The following is a 15,038-nucleotide window of genomic DNA, read 5'->3' as shown; positions in this document are numbered from 1 at the left end:
CCACACCCTGCCCAGCCTTTGTTATTTGTGGACTTGTTAATGACAGCCATTCTGACTGGTGTGAGGTGGTATCGCATGGTAGTTTTGATGTACATTTCTCTAATAGTCAGTGATGTTGAGCATTTTTTCATGTGCTTGTTGGCCGTCTGTATAACTTCCTTGGAGAAATGTCTCTTCAGGTCTTTTGCCCATTTTTTGGTTGGGTTGTTGGTTTTTCTGCTATTGAGTTGTATAAGTTGCTTGTATATTTTAGAGATTAAGCCCTTGTCAGTTGCATCATTTGACACTATTTTCTCCTATTCTGTAAGTTGTCTTTTTGTTTTCTTTTTGGTTTCCTTTGATGGGCAACAGCTTGTCAGTTTAATTAGGTCCTATTAGTTTATTTTTGCTTTCATTTCTGTTCCTTTGGGAGACTGACCTGAGAAAACGTTTGTAAGGTTGATGTCAGAGAATGTTTTGCCTATGTTCTCTTCCAGGAGTCTGATGGTGCCTTGTCTTTTATTTAAATCTTTCAGCCATTTTGAGTTTATTTTTGTGCATGTTGTGAGGGTGTGTTCTAGTTTCATTGATTTGCCTGAAGCTGTCCAGGTTTCCCAGAAATTCCTGCTGAAAAGACTTTCTTGTTCCCATTTTATGTTCTTGCCTCCTTTGTCAAAGATTAATTGACCATAAGTGTCAGGGTTTATTTCTGGGTTCTCTCTTCTGTTCCATTGGTCTGTCTGTCTGTTTTGATACCAGTACCACACTCTCTTGATGACTGTGGATTTGTAGTATTTCTTGAAGTCTGGGAGAGTTATGCCTCCTGCTTGGTTTTTGTTTCTCAGGATTGCTTTGGCAATTCTGGGTCTTTTGTGGTTCCATATCAGTTTTTGGATTGTTTGTTCTAGTTCTGTGAAAAATGTCATGGGTAATTTGATAGGGATTGCATTGAATCTGTAGATTGCTTTGGGTAGTATGGCCATTATTATAATATTATTTTTTTCAACCTAGGAGCATAGACTATTTTTCCATTTCTTTGAATCCTCTTTAATTTCGTTAATGTTTTACAGTTCTCAGCATATAAGTCCTTTACCTCCTTGGTCAGGTGTATTCCGAGGTATTTGATTTTGTGAGGTGCAATTTTAAAAGGTATTGTATTTTTGTATTCCTTTTCTAATATTTCATTGTTAGTATACAGAAATGCGACTGATTTCTGAATGTTAATCTTATATCCTGCTACTTTCCTGAATTTGTTGATCAGTTCTAGTAGTTTTCCAATTGAGTCCTTAGGGTTTTCTATCTATAGTATCATGTCATCTGCATACAGTGACAGTTTATCTCTTCTCTTCCTATATGGATGCCTTTTATTTCTTTTGTTTGTCTGATTGCTGTGGCTAGGACTTCCAGTACTATGTTGAATAGCAGTGGTGAGAGTAGGCATTCTTGTCTTGTTCCAGATTTTAGTGGGATGGCATTCAGCTTTTCTCCATTGAGTATTATATTGGCTGTGGGTTTGTTGTAAATGGCTTTTATTATGTTAAGATGTGTTCCCTATATACTTTGCTAAGAGTTTTGATCATGAATGGATGTTGGACTTTGTCAAAGGCTTTTTCTGCATCTATTGAGATGATCATGTGGCTTTTGACTTTTCTTAATGTGGTGTATGATGTTGATTGATTTGCATATGTTGAACCATCCTTGTGAACCTGAGATGAATCCCACTTGGTTGTGGTGTATGATCTTTTTTTATGTGTTGTTGGATTTGGTTGGCCAAAATTTTGTTGAGAATTTTTGCATCTATATTCATCAAAGATATTGGCCTATGGTGGTATCTTTGTCTCGTTTTGGAATTAGGGTTATGGTGCAGATCCTCTAGGCAGAAAACCAAAAAAGCAACAGAGATCCTAAATGACACAATAGAAAAATTAGACTTAATTGACATCTTCAGTACACTACATCCAAAAAAATCAGAATACACATTCTTCTCAAGTGCACGTGGAAGATTTTCACGAATTGATCACGTTTGGGGCACAAAGATAACCTCAACAAATGTAGGAATATAGAAATTATTTCAGGTATCTACTCTGACCACAATGGTATGAAACTAAAAATCAACCACAGGAAAAGAAATGAGAAAAAAACTACTACATGGAAACTAAACAACATGCTACTAAAAAACCTATGGATCTGGAGTTCCCAATGTGGCTCAGTGGTTAACGAATCCAACTAAAACCATGAGGTTGCAGGTTTGACCCCTGGCCTTGCTCAGTGGGTTAAGGATCCGGCTTTGCCGTGAGCTGTGGTGTAGGTTGCAGACGCGGCTCGGATCCCATGTTGCTGTGGCTCTGGCGTAGCCTGGCAGCTACAGCTCTGATTTGACCCGTAGCCTGGGAATCTCCATATACTACGGGAGTGGCCCAAGAAATGGCAAAAAGATTAAAAAAAAGACAAAACCCAGTGCTGCAAAAGCAGTGCTCAGAGGGAAATACATTGCAATACATGCCTTCCTCAAAAACGAAGAAGAATCTCAAATTGACAGCTTAACCCTCCAACTAAATGAACTAGAAAAAGAACAAGAAAACCTAAAGTCAGCAGAAGGAAGGAAATTATAAAGATCAAAGAGGAAGTCAATAAAATAGAGACTCAAAAAACAAGGGAAAAAAAATCAATCAAACCAAGAGCTGGTTCTTTGAAAACGTAAACAAAATTGACAAACCTCTGGATAGACTCACTCAGAAGAGGAGAGAAAGAACCCAAATAAAGGAAATAAGATATGAAAAAGGAGAAATCACAATGGACACTGCAGAAATACACAAAAAATAAGAGAATACTATCAACAATTATATGCCAACAAATTTGACAGTCTAGAGTCTTACAGCCTGCCAAAACTGAATCAAGAAGAATTAGACCAGCTGAACAGACTGGTCGTTAGAAATGAAATTGAATACATCATAAAAACACTCCCTACAAATAAAAGCCCAGCACCAGATGGTTTTCATAGGCGAATTCTACCAAACATATAAAGAGGATCTGGTAGCCATCCTCCTTAAACTTTTTCAAAAGGTTGAAGAAGGAACACTCCCAAAGACATTCTATGATGCCACCAAGTCTCTTCTTATAAGGACACTAACACCATTCATGAAATCTCTGCCCTCATGACATAATAAACTCCCAACGGCCCCATATTCTAATATCATCACATTGGGGGTTATAATTTTAGCATATGAACTTCGGAGGGAATAAAACATTCAGTCCAAAACAGAGACAAAATAAAATAATAAAAGAAGATAGGCATGGGCAAGGGAGTGTGTACCATAATGTGGTCAAGGACCCAAGAAGGAAATACTTGAGTAAATACCTGAAGGAATTGAAGGAGAGAAATTGGAGGATATCTGGGAAAGGGCATTGTGGGCAGGGGAAACGCAAGGGCAAAGGCCCTAAAGAAGCTTTGCTAGATACTGAGAAGATGTAAATATTCAACTGTAATGGGAAAGGAGAGGTCTTGCTTCCATAGTTCTTCTAGTCTAGTTAGAAAAAAGAAAAAAGGATAGTTAGAAGCGAAAAATAACATGCTGACTTTGGAGAACCAGAAATGTTCAGTGGAGCTAGAGAAGAGAGCTGAGACTCAGGGAGTAAAATGAACTCAGAGTTAAGTAGAAGAGTTCTCACTGCAGTGCAGAGAGTTAAGGATCTAGCCTTATCTCTGTGGTAGCACAGGTTCGATCCTCAGCCCAGTGCAGTGGGATAAGGGTCTAGTGCTGTAGTTCGGATTTAATCCCCGGCCCAGAAACTTTCACATGTCATGAGCCAAAAAAAAGAAAAAAAGAAAAAGAAAAAGAAAAAAGAGCCAAGTAGAGATTTATGAAATTCTTTTAATGTCATGAAAATATTTAAAACAAGAAATTAGGGAGTTCCCTAGTGGCACAGCGGATTAAAGATTGGCATTGTTAGTGCAGTGGCTTGGGTTACTGCTGTGGCCTAGGTTAAGGCCCTGGCCCAGGAACTTCCACATACCACAGGTATGGCCCTCCCCCCCCAAAAGAAGTTAATATGACAAAACCTCTTACTGACATGATGTGATAAGTGATTGTAGGGTAGCAAGGAAAATTAGTTATGAGACTATTGTGAGACATGTTTTCTTATCTTAGACTAATGTCTTAAAAACAGTATTGAAAAAGGCAAATTCAGAGAAAGCAAAAAGGGTTGGGAGTTTATGAAATGTGGAGGAGAGTGAAAAAAGTTAAAGATGATTGCCAGGTTTTGACTTAGACATCTGAGAAAATGGTGACATTTCTAACATAGCTAACAAAAGAGGACAACTAGATACTGTAAAAAAGATAATCGCCTTAATTTGGATGCCATGCACTTGAAGTGCCTACAGGAGATCCAACAGAAAAATAAATAGAATGAAATATTAAAATAATACCAGAAAAGGGTTCTTTGGTCAGATGTAGCTGGGAAATACTATACATTCTACCCTGCTCTTGAAGTTAGTTATTTATTCATTCAACCTGTATTTTGTAGTTCTTACTTTGTGCTATAAACTATGTTTCATTCTGGAATACATAGTAAAGATGAACATGTTTACCTGGCTTCAAGGATCTTACAGCCTAGGGAAAGCCATAAATTAAACAAATAATTATAATTGAGATTTTCATCAAATGAGGAGTATAAAGTTTTAAGACTATGGAAAACATATGGAAGCTTAAGAACCGACCCCCTCCCATATTACTGCCACATTCATGTATTTAAATATTACTATAATAAAATACCTCAGAATTATTTAGATAAGAATTTCTTAGATTTTTTTTTTTTTTTTTTTTTTTTTTTTTGTCTTTTTGTCTTTTTAGGGCTGCACCAGCAGCATATGGCGGTTCCCATGCTAGGGGTCTAATCCGTGCTGTTGCTGCCGGCCTACGCCACAGCCACAGCAACACCAGATCTGAGCCGCGTCTGCGACCTACACCCCAGCTCACAGCAACACCGGATCCTTAACCCACTGAACGAGGCTAGGTATCGAACCCTCAACCGCATGGTTCCTATTCAGATTCGTTTCCACCACGCCATGACAGGAATTCCTCTTAGATTTTTTTTTAAGCATGGAAATTGTTTTCTTTCCAATGCAAAAATGACTATTCCATGTAAAAAGCAAATCTTGGAATGCAGTTTAGAAAACTCCCAGGAAGAAACCAAGGAAAAATGTGACAAGTAGCTGATCTTCATTGCTAGAATGCAGTTAAATTTTCTGCAAAGAAAGAACAGGATGAAAGGTGTGAAGGAAGGACATACAAGCAAGCTTGGAATACAGGAAATACAGTAGCCTGATTAGATAAGTAGCAGGCCCAGCTAAAACAATTTTTTCAGTTGGGCACTAGAAGAGAAACTATAGGTTACTCGAGTCTGACCACCCAATTTGTCTGGATTTCATACTTCACATACTAAAAATGATATTCATTTTTCTCTTTCCTCCCATTCTAGGGACACAGCAAGGCTGTCATAGCTGTGTTTAATGAATGAAAGAATGAATGAACTCTGATCTCTTTAGTATGTGTAATGAATAAAATATTATTGGTATTAATAATGAAATACAGTTATTTAACATTCGACTAGCGCAGATTGAAATTTCATTTCTAGTATCTGGAACTATGCTTTGAGTCATCAAAGGACTTTAAATAAGCTGAATGTTCAGGCTGAATATATTTTTATTATAGACTTTTCCCCCTTTTTTTGGTGTGTGAGTCAAGGATATTGAATCTAGAAATATGCCCTGGGAGGATGTGGGATTTAGTGTGTCCTATCAAATTCTTTCTTTTTCCCTGATGCTCTTGTCCTCCCAAGTACACTCTACTAAATTCCTGGCCAAAATTTTTACAAGGTAATTTATCTGGGATCAATTATATCTAGCATTCATGGATTCACTAAATAAACTAGAGTAAATCACTGTAATTAGATAATATACAATGATTAAAAACAATATTGCATTCTAATGGTTGTAGGAAGATATTAAAAATATGCTACACATAAAAATACATACAAAAATTAAATTTAGTTTAAGCTCCCATTTCTGTTTTAAAAATGCATATGTGGGAGTTCCTGTCATGGTTCAGTGGAAACGAATCTGACTAGCATCCATGAGGATGCAAGTTTGATCCCTGGCCTTGCTCAGTGGGTTGGGGATTTGGCATTGCCATGAGCTATGGTGTAGGTTGCAGACAGAGCTTAGATCCTGCGTTGCTATGGTTATGGCTATGGCTCCAATTTGACCCCTAGCCTGGGACCCTCCACATGCCATGAGTGCAGCCCTAAAAAGACTAAATAATTAAATAAATAAATAAAAATGCATATGTGCAGATACAGAGTGTTACTTCCTTATGATTAGAATTTTTCATATTTTTATTCACCTTTATTTTCAAACTTTTCTATTGCTTGTTTTAATAAACAACTAATGTTAGACCCTTTCAGACAAACAGTTTGAAGGGATACATATAATTTTATCAGTAATTGTCATTGTTAGAGTTACAAGGATGTTTGAGTTTTATTCACTTTTAGATTTATGTTTTCAAAAGTTTTTCTGACATTAGGTAAATATTCTCTTCAGTAGTCTTTCTATTACCTTTCCAAACACCCTACTCCCACTAGTTTCACTATACACTAGCAATGAATAAGCAGCATTATCCACCATTTACTAAGTTACAGTTATTCAAGTAGTTAAGTTCATCAAGAATAATCAGCTGCAGTCTGCAAATTCTGAAAGAAATGATCTAGGTGAAGAGCCCTGAGCAGTGAAACCCAGTTAATATGTGAGTATCAAGCACTTTACACATGCTCTTGTAAAGGGAGATATGAACAGAGCCTTTTTCAATGACTAATTTGGCCTTTTTGGCAAACTATATTTTGTTCTATATAAAATAATTCCTGCATGAAGAAAGTGAGACATTAAAGTGCCACTGACTTTCATCAATCTATGAAGTCTCATAACTTCACAGTAAAATTCCAGAAATTTTTAATGAACACTATGTACAAATAAGAGTGAAAAAAAGAAAGAGCATGCATGGTAGGTATGAGGTAAGGAATGCTAATTCTGTAATGAGTATAAAAAGTAAAACACCATATTAAAAGGCTAAAGACAGAGATACCAATTAGAAAGCTGCTGGAATATTCTAGGTGTGAAATGATGTCACTGCCTGCACTATAAAAGGAACTATGAAATTAAATGACAAACTAATGAGGCACCACAGTGCAGTCAGAACAAATAGTAATTTATCAGTGGCAGTGTTGAGGACAAGGAAAAACACAACAATCATCAACAGATGATTGGATTAGGAAGATGTGGTATAGCTACACAATGGAATACTACTCAGCCATAAAAAGAACAAAATAATGCCATTTGTAGCAACATGGATGGAACTAGAGACTCTCATACTGAGTGAAGTAAGTCAGAAAGAGAAAGACAAATATCATATGCTATCACTTATATCTGGAATCTAATACAGGGCACAAATGAACCTTTCCACAGAAAAGAAAATCATGGACGTGGAGAAGAGACTTGGGGTTGCCAAGGGGGAGGGTGAGGGAGTGGGAGGGACCAGGAGCTTGGGGTTAACGGATGCAAATTCTTGCTCTAGGAATGGATTAGCAATGACATCCTGCTATGTAGCACTGAGAACTATGTCTAGATAATTGCACTGAAACATGATAATGGGAGGAGAAATTATGTGTGCATGTATGTGTAACTTGGTCCCCATGCTGTGCAGTGGAAAAAAAACACAAATGAATAAAATTAAAAAAAAAGTGAAGCATGGAAGAGATGATTTTATTCTTTGCCACATGAGCTTATACTAAGATGACCATCTGTAAATGAGGAAGAATGCTTTTTACCAAGAACCAGTTCATGCTGGCACCTTGATTTTAGACTTCCAGCCTCCAAAATAATGAAAAGTAAATATCTGTTGTTTAAGCCATCCTAGTCTCTGGTATTCTGTTACAGGAGTTGGATACGCTCCCTGGACTTCAGCTGATCTGGAGATAGCTGAGTTGTCAGGTATCAGAGTAGCCAAGTAGGACTACACGCCAAGATGAAAGTAACAGTCAAACCTTTAATCACTTAATGCTATTGCATAAGCAAGAAGCTAAACTGGAGAAAGCATGGACTCCCCTCTGTTCCATTTTCCCCATGGAAAATGCACTACTCTAGCGTCAGATATATCGGCACAGATATGGAGGTTATTTCATTGCTGAGGGAGCCATAAACAAAAGGTTCATGCATTTTATGAGTTTGGAGGGAAGATGGAATGCGGTTGGAAAAAACTTAAGACTGGGAAAGTAGTAAGTACTCATTCAGGGTGAAGAAAAGTGTCTTTGAATCCCCTTCCTCCATTTCCAATTAGGAGTTGTAGGCAGAGGAGCATGGTGAAAGCCTTGTCTGCAGATTCCTAATAAAAGAACCTTGAATGGAAGGTTCCTGGGCTAGGAACAGAGATATGCATGGCTGGCCAAGGGGGCCTGAGACCTTGAATGCAACTCCTTTCTGACCACAGTGCATTAGCCGTACACCAAGTCTGGGGTAGGCAGGACAGATTTCCCCCACAAGGCCTGCCATTTCAAGACTTTATAATTGCCTGTAAAAAAAAATGACACATGGGTTTTTAACCAGGAGCCAGACATCTCGGTTTCCCTAGAAGTTACCACTTTTAACAGCCTATATGTTACAATTTTGTGTTTTAATTATTTCTGTATAATTAAAATAAGCTTCATGGGGGCAGGGGAGTTTTCTTGTTTGGAGTGTATTACTAATGTATGGAAAAATACCCTTTTATATATAATTAACAATTATTTGTTCAGTGAAAGAATTAGTGTTATTAATACCTGCATTTTCCCCTCCCAATTAAACTAAATTTCCTTGAGGATTGAGACCTTGACACATATTTCTTTCTTTAACATGTATCTTCTTCTCATCTAAATTAAGTTGTATAGTTGTAAAAAAATATTCTTCTTTCTTTAACATGTATCTTCTTCTCATCTAAATTAAGTTGTATAGTTGTAAAAAAAATATTCTTCTCTATACATTTGTTTATTTTTTTACCCTGTATCTTAACATAACACTTTAGAATTATAATGCCTGAGTTTAAATACCACTTTATTTTAAAATTTGACATATCTTAAAACAGGTGTCCCATAGCTTCCTAGATTTTTTCTTTTCCATGTTATATATCTCTTTTCCTTTTAAACATTTATCATGTGGCAGTGAAGTTGTGGTTGGTTATTTTTACATGTCAACTTTGCTAGGGCATGTTGCCTAAATATTTGGTCAAACATTAATCTAGATGTTTCTAGAACATATTTTTAAGATGATATTTACATATAAATCATTAGACTTTAAGTAAAATTGATTGCCCCTCATAATGTGGGTAGGCCTCATCCAATCAGTTTAAGGCCTTAAGGAAAAAACTGACCTTTACCAAGGAAGAGGGAATTCTACCAGCAGATTTCCTTCAGACTTGAACAGCAGTATCAACTCTGTCCTGAATCTCCAGTCTGCCAACCTACTGTAGATTTTTCTAGTTCCCACAATTGTGTGATTATATGCGCCAGTTTCTTAAAATCACTTACTCTCTTTCTGTACATATAGATTAGCTATAGATATAAATACATGCATCCTATTCATTCTGTTCCTCTGGAGAACTTTGAGTAATACATGAGTCTTGTTCATTTTGTTTGTTTTTGTTTCTACCATATTGTTTATTTTCTTCCAAAATCACTACCATTTATCAGTGTTCCACTTATTTAATATATGACTCCCAAGCAGATATAATGCTCCACTTATGTACTTAACAATGAATGCGGGAATATTGTAGACTCCCTTGCTCAATACTGTAAATACAAATGTACACTTATTTATTCACTCCTGTTAAATCTATTATTAATTTAAAAATTTGTCTAACTTTAGCATCTGTCTTGTTCCAGGAATTGTCTTAGGAACTGTGAATGTTGAGCTGAAAGATGTAATCCGATTCCTCAAAGAACGTGAATATTTCTTTTCTATTTACAATCTTTACTATCCTGTATTTTTTAAGTTTACTTTTTATTTATTATCTTTTTTATTTTTGTCTTTTTGCCATTTATTGGGCTATTCTCGTGGCATATGGAGGTTCCCAGGCTAGGGGTCGAATTGGAGCTGTAGCTGCCAGCCTTCAGCAGAGCCACAGGAACGTGGGATCCTAGCCGTGTCTGCAGCCTACAACACAGCTCATGGCCAATGCCAGATCCTTAACCCACTGAGCAAGGCCAGGGATCAAACCTGCAACCTCATGGTTCCTAGTCAGATTCGCTAACCACTGAGCCATGACGGGAACTCCAGAAGTTTACTTTTTAAACTCAAGTATTAGACTTTATAATTATCTTCTAGAATTACTCCTTGCTCAATTTTATCTGTTGTTATAAACCTTAAAATGAAAAAAATATATTTATTTATTCTGTTATTCAGTATTTAGCTATTTTTCCAAATTGATGCACCTTTTTTTTCCATGTATACACTCATTTTTTTAAACTCAAAATTGTAAATAAGGCTTACAAGTTAAAAAATAAGCCATATAATTCTCATCATTTGAGAATAATCTCATTCTCTAACACATATCCATGTAATTTACCAACGACCTCTCCACATCTATCTTGTACAAAAAGACATCAACAAAACACTGCATTAAATACCTCATTGAAATGCAGTTTCACTATGTCTCTATAATTTAATTAATTTGGTATAATTTATTCTTAGTGAACTTAATGTGGCTCTTGGTGATTGCCACTTCCTTTTCTAGGTGTTCATGAGCCATCTGTCTAATTATATGTCTTGGAATTTTGCTCAGAATTGACGGAATGCTTCATGATGTGTAATTTGAATATGTACATTAAATTTTACATAGAAATCAGAGAAATGTTGACCTCTGTATCATTTTCTACCACTTTTCCCATTCACCATGTTCATATAGAGACATCTTACATTGGTAATGTAATTATATGCAGAATAAGGATAGTCCTGTGGTACCCAAGCCTGGAGGTATTGGTATTTGTGAACCACATATTAGTGCATTTGAAAGAACCAAAATAAGTCCTTTCACTTGCTCGCATTATCTGTTTGCCTCTTCATGTGACCTTTTTTCTTTGCTTTCTTTTCTTATTCCTCTTTTTGGGGGAAGGGGGCAGAGATTATTTCTGTCTTTCTTAGTTAACAACTAGATAATGGCTACTACCAACTACTACCAATAACTCTCAGGTTTATGTCCTCTCTGTTTCAGAAAGTAGCCTATTTTAAGCTGAAATCTCTTTTCCCATATGCTATGCAGAAGGGGTTGTTTCACTTGGTTAAGGTTTACATGTCTGGATTAATCACTTTTAAAAAGTTATATTGTATGAAAACCACTACCTTGTTAATCATGTGGATTGTAGGAGTTAGTGTTTCCAGAACTAGCAGTGATGTACAGACAATTCAGTAGCTATCAATTACACATTGTGTCTCATTTAGGTATCCTAAGGTGAGAAACTGAGGACAGCTTGGACACATGAATCCTGCAATTTTAGAATGACAGTAACTAAGGCCACCCCCTGTCATTCCTGAGCTATCTGGTCTCTCATTTACACTTTTCTCTATAAGCATATCTCATATTCTTGATGGTCTCAGAATAGTTATATACTTTGGCTATTCATGGCCTTTGTCCTTCCAGTAACATCAGGGTGCAGATGGCTTACACTTGGCAAAATGCTGACAGTGACCTGATTTAAAATGACTCTTCATTCCTAGTACTTACTTTTATTCTGAGTAGTTACTGTTTCTGAGTGTCTCACTTTATAATATTAAAGAGAGATTATTGACTTAGCTACTGGTTGCCAGTGGATTGGCTGTTTTTTGTTTTTTTGGTTTTTTCCCTTAAAAGCCCAATAAAAAGGACAAAGGCAGGACAAACATATTGACAGATGTTTTCGTTTATATAGAATGTAATTTACCTATTCATGGACACTTAAATTTACCTCTTATTATAGACATAACCATCTGGTATCTTTTATTTGCATGTGCTTTATCCTTACTAGTAAAAGAATAATATTTTCATCATAGAGGATGTAAGCATTAACTACTTATGCATATTTACTATTTAATATGAAATGATCAGCATCAAGTACTAAAATTAACCATTAAAAATACTCTACACATAACAGCCAGGTCTTTTTATTATGTTTAGTTATATTAATAACTCTATATGGACTTTATATTTTTGGATTCTCCTTAATCTTCTTGAGGCTTATTTTCCTGATCAGCAAAATGGTTATAGAAACACCTCTGTGTGAAGAACTTATCTTGTTTCTATATAAAAGATATTCAAAATATAACCCTTTCCCTTTCCCTCTGTTACAGGTATATTAGTTTCCTTTATTTAGCTTTCCCTTTTTTGTCTGCTTTGCTATAGCTATTTATAATTTTCTTATCAGAATTTATTTTTCCAGGGCTCCAATCCTTTTAAAAGACTAAGGTCATGGAATCACTCAGATCTCCTCTCTACAATTTTTGAAATCTGCTTTTCTAAAGTTCCAGATACCTGTCAGACTGTGCTGAGTGTTTTATTTCTTGGCTATTTCAAGCACGAAGATGACAAGTTGACTTTCTCCCAAGGTTCCTGTCAGTTGAATTTCATGAACCAGTTCTTTCTTTTTGGTCAAAATTAAATCCAGAGAAATAGTCTCTCATTGCTTCATCAAATTGCCAAGAAAAGAAATTTCCAGCAAAATGGTACTTCTAGCAGATGTATGATTCGACATCTCAACTTTAACCTGTCTAACCTAGTTCATTCTCACATCAGAATTCTTTCTGCCTCTCAGTCCTTTAATTCTTAGTATGGTGTAGTGCATTCTTTCTTAAGCTGGTCTGAAGATGCAATTTCATAATTTATGAGCACTTCATAGAATTGTTAAATTTCGTGTTTCAATAATACCCTAGAAGTTAGTAGAATCATATTCTGGATTATGATTTAACTTCCTGGATTCACATACATATTTATGATTTTATAGATGTCAGGTGATCACCTAATTGACCCTATTTGATATTAGTGTGATATAAAATAAGTAGGGATGCTACTAAGATGGTATCTCTTGCTATCAAAATAAGAACAATAATCATAAATGTTATTTTAAAATTATTTTATCTATTATAAATACATGATTTATCTTCTTGCAAAATAAATTTGCAAAATGACTTTTTATGAATGAAAATTTAGTTTAAGTTTTTTAGTAGATTAAAACTTTGTTTTGACCGCATCCATTGATTTGACATCATACAGTATTAATTCAGTTTTCACTGGCTAATGAAGACAGAGATGGATTTAGCAGATAAATAATACATCCTCAACAAATGAAGGCCGTTCTGCTCATTTCATGGGGATAAATGTTCTGAAGAATTTGAAGAGAAAAATGGAGGAAGGATTGAATCATCACATGGCACATATAAAATAACCAGAAGTATAACAATACATTTCATATCACCTTGATTTATTTAAAGAAAAACAAACATCCCATTAAATAATGCTAAATGTTGGTGGTGATACTGCCCATTGTTTTAATTTAGACTAAACTTTATACATTTATAATTGTGCTAGAATTGGAATAGGTATTGGAGCTTAAGTGATGAGAATAAGGAGTTCTTAGTCCCTATTCTAGTAGAGATTTTTTTTTTTTTTTTGCAAAGTCAGGAACATTATTCAAGCATGTGACTACTTTCCATGTTTCTTCTTACCCCATGATATAGTGCTCTCTCCTGAGATGATAGGTGAATAAGCAACATCTTTCTATTCCTTTACCACCACTTATACAGCTGCTCTGCTCTAAGCCCTCTAATATCAACTTTGTGTTTAATAGTTAAAGGGTTCAAATAGAAACATAGTACCCCTGAGTATAGGTTTGTTTAATAAAGAGTTTTAAAGGAGCCCATCTGTATGTGATCTCATATTGTGTGTGTGAGGATCAGGGAAGAAGGTGAGGTAAAGGTAGAGACATAAAAGATGTGGCTGGAAGAAAAGGAAGAATAGGAAGGAGAAAAGAAAGGAAAAAGAAGATGAGAAAAATAAAGGGGGAAAGAAGTGAAAAATAAAAAGAGAATGCAAATTCAATATAAAATTGAGATTAATATTGTAATCTAAAATAATTCTAAAATTACATTGTTAATTAAACCAAGATAGAATATATACTTTATTATTTTCTAACATTTTATTTTCTTACAACTCCTTGTCTTTCCTCATAATTGAAAAATATATTGCCAGTAATTCATTTCTTAAGATATTTAGATTATGAGGTGATCATTACACTTCATGGTGTGTACAGATACTAGTTAAAATTTCAAGAGTAACACATTTAGCAGTAAAGCTTAATGAAGTAAGGTGCTAATTAGATAATTATTCCTCTTCAGGACAAAAGTTTAAAAATTCAAACCATTTTATTTTTGGATAAGTTATGCTGTCTAGTAAAATTTTTCCTTAATTTATAATTTGAACCAGAATATTATGGTTCCTGAAATTTCCATATGCAATATGATTTTTAAATTTCGTAACAAATAAGAGTCTTTAGTCATTATTGCCTTGTCATTTCTTTCTTTCTTTCCCTTTCTTCCTTCCTGTCTCCCTCCTTCCCTCCCTCCCCTTTTTTCTTTCTTTCTTCCTTTCTTGGGCTGCACCTACAGCATATGAAAGTTCCCAGGCTAGGTGTCAAATCGGAGCTGCATCTGCTGGCCACAGCCACAGCCATAGCAACCAGATCTGAGCTGTGTCTGCAATTTAACCACAGCTCATGTTTGGGTCCTTTACCCACTGACTAAGGCCAGGGATTGAAACCGCATCCTAATGAATACTAGTCGGGTTCGTAACTCGCTGAGCCACGATGGAAACTTGTCATTTCTTATTTCTTATTTCACCAGAGTTAAACATTTTAAAAATTCTTTGTAGTTTTAGTCAAAATTCAAAAATATTTTTTTTGTGGGTAGAATAGACAAAATGATTATAATATATATTTTGAAGAATAATTGCAGT

General features: G+C 35.5%; 1 protein-coding gene across 10 annotated transcripts in view; it reads left to right on the top strand.

Annotated features, from left to right (window-relative positions):
• LOC106504458 (uncharacterized) overlaps positions 1-15,038 on the top strand; it is a 1,793,907-nt gene that overhangs the window by 87,434 nt on the left and 1,691,435 nt on the right. The window contains exon 3 of one of the 10 annotated variants that reach the window (XR_014810747.1): positions 9,943-10,002. The exons of the other annotated variants lie outside the window; for them this stretch is intronic. The gene's annotated coding sequence lies outside the window, so the exon portion shown is untranslated. The remainder of the gene's footprint in view (positions 1-9,942; positions 10,003-15,038) is intronic. 10 annotated transcript variants of the gene reach the window in all.

The sequence above is a fragment of the Sus scrofa genome, chromosome 7 (assembly GCF_054392235.1).
Source record: "Sus scrofa isolate SSC_HxYL_T2T_F1_AM1 chromosome 7, Sscrofa_HxYL_maternal_Yorkshire_Landrace_v2.0, whole genome shotgun sequence".
NCBI lineage: Eukaryota > Metazoa > Chordata > Mammalia > Artiodactyla > Suidae > Sus > Sus scrofa.
This window is presented reverse-complemented; position numbering and strand designations above follow the sequence as displayed.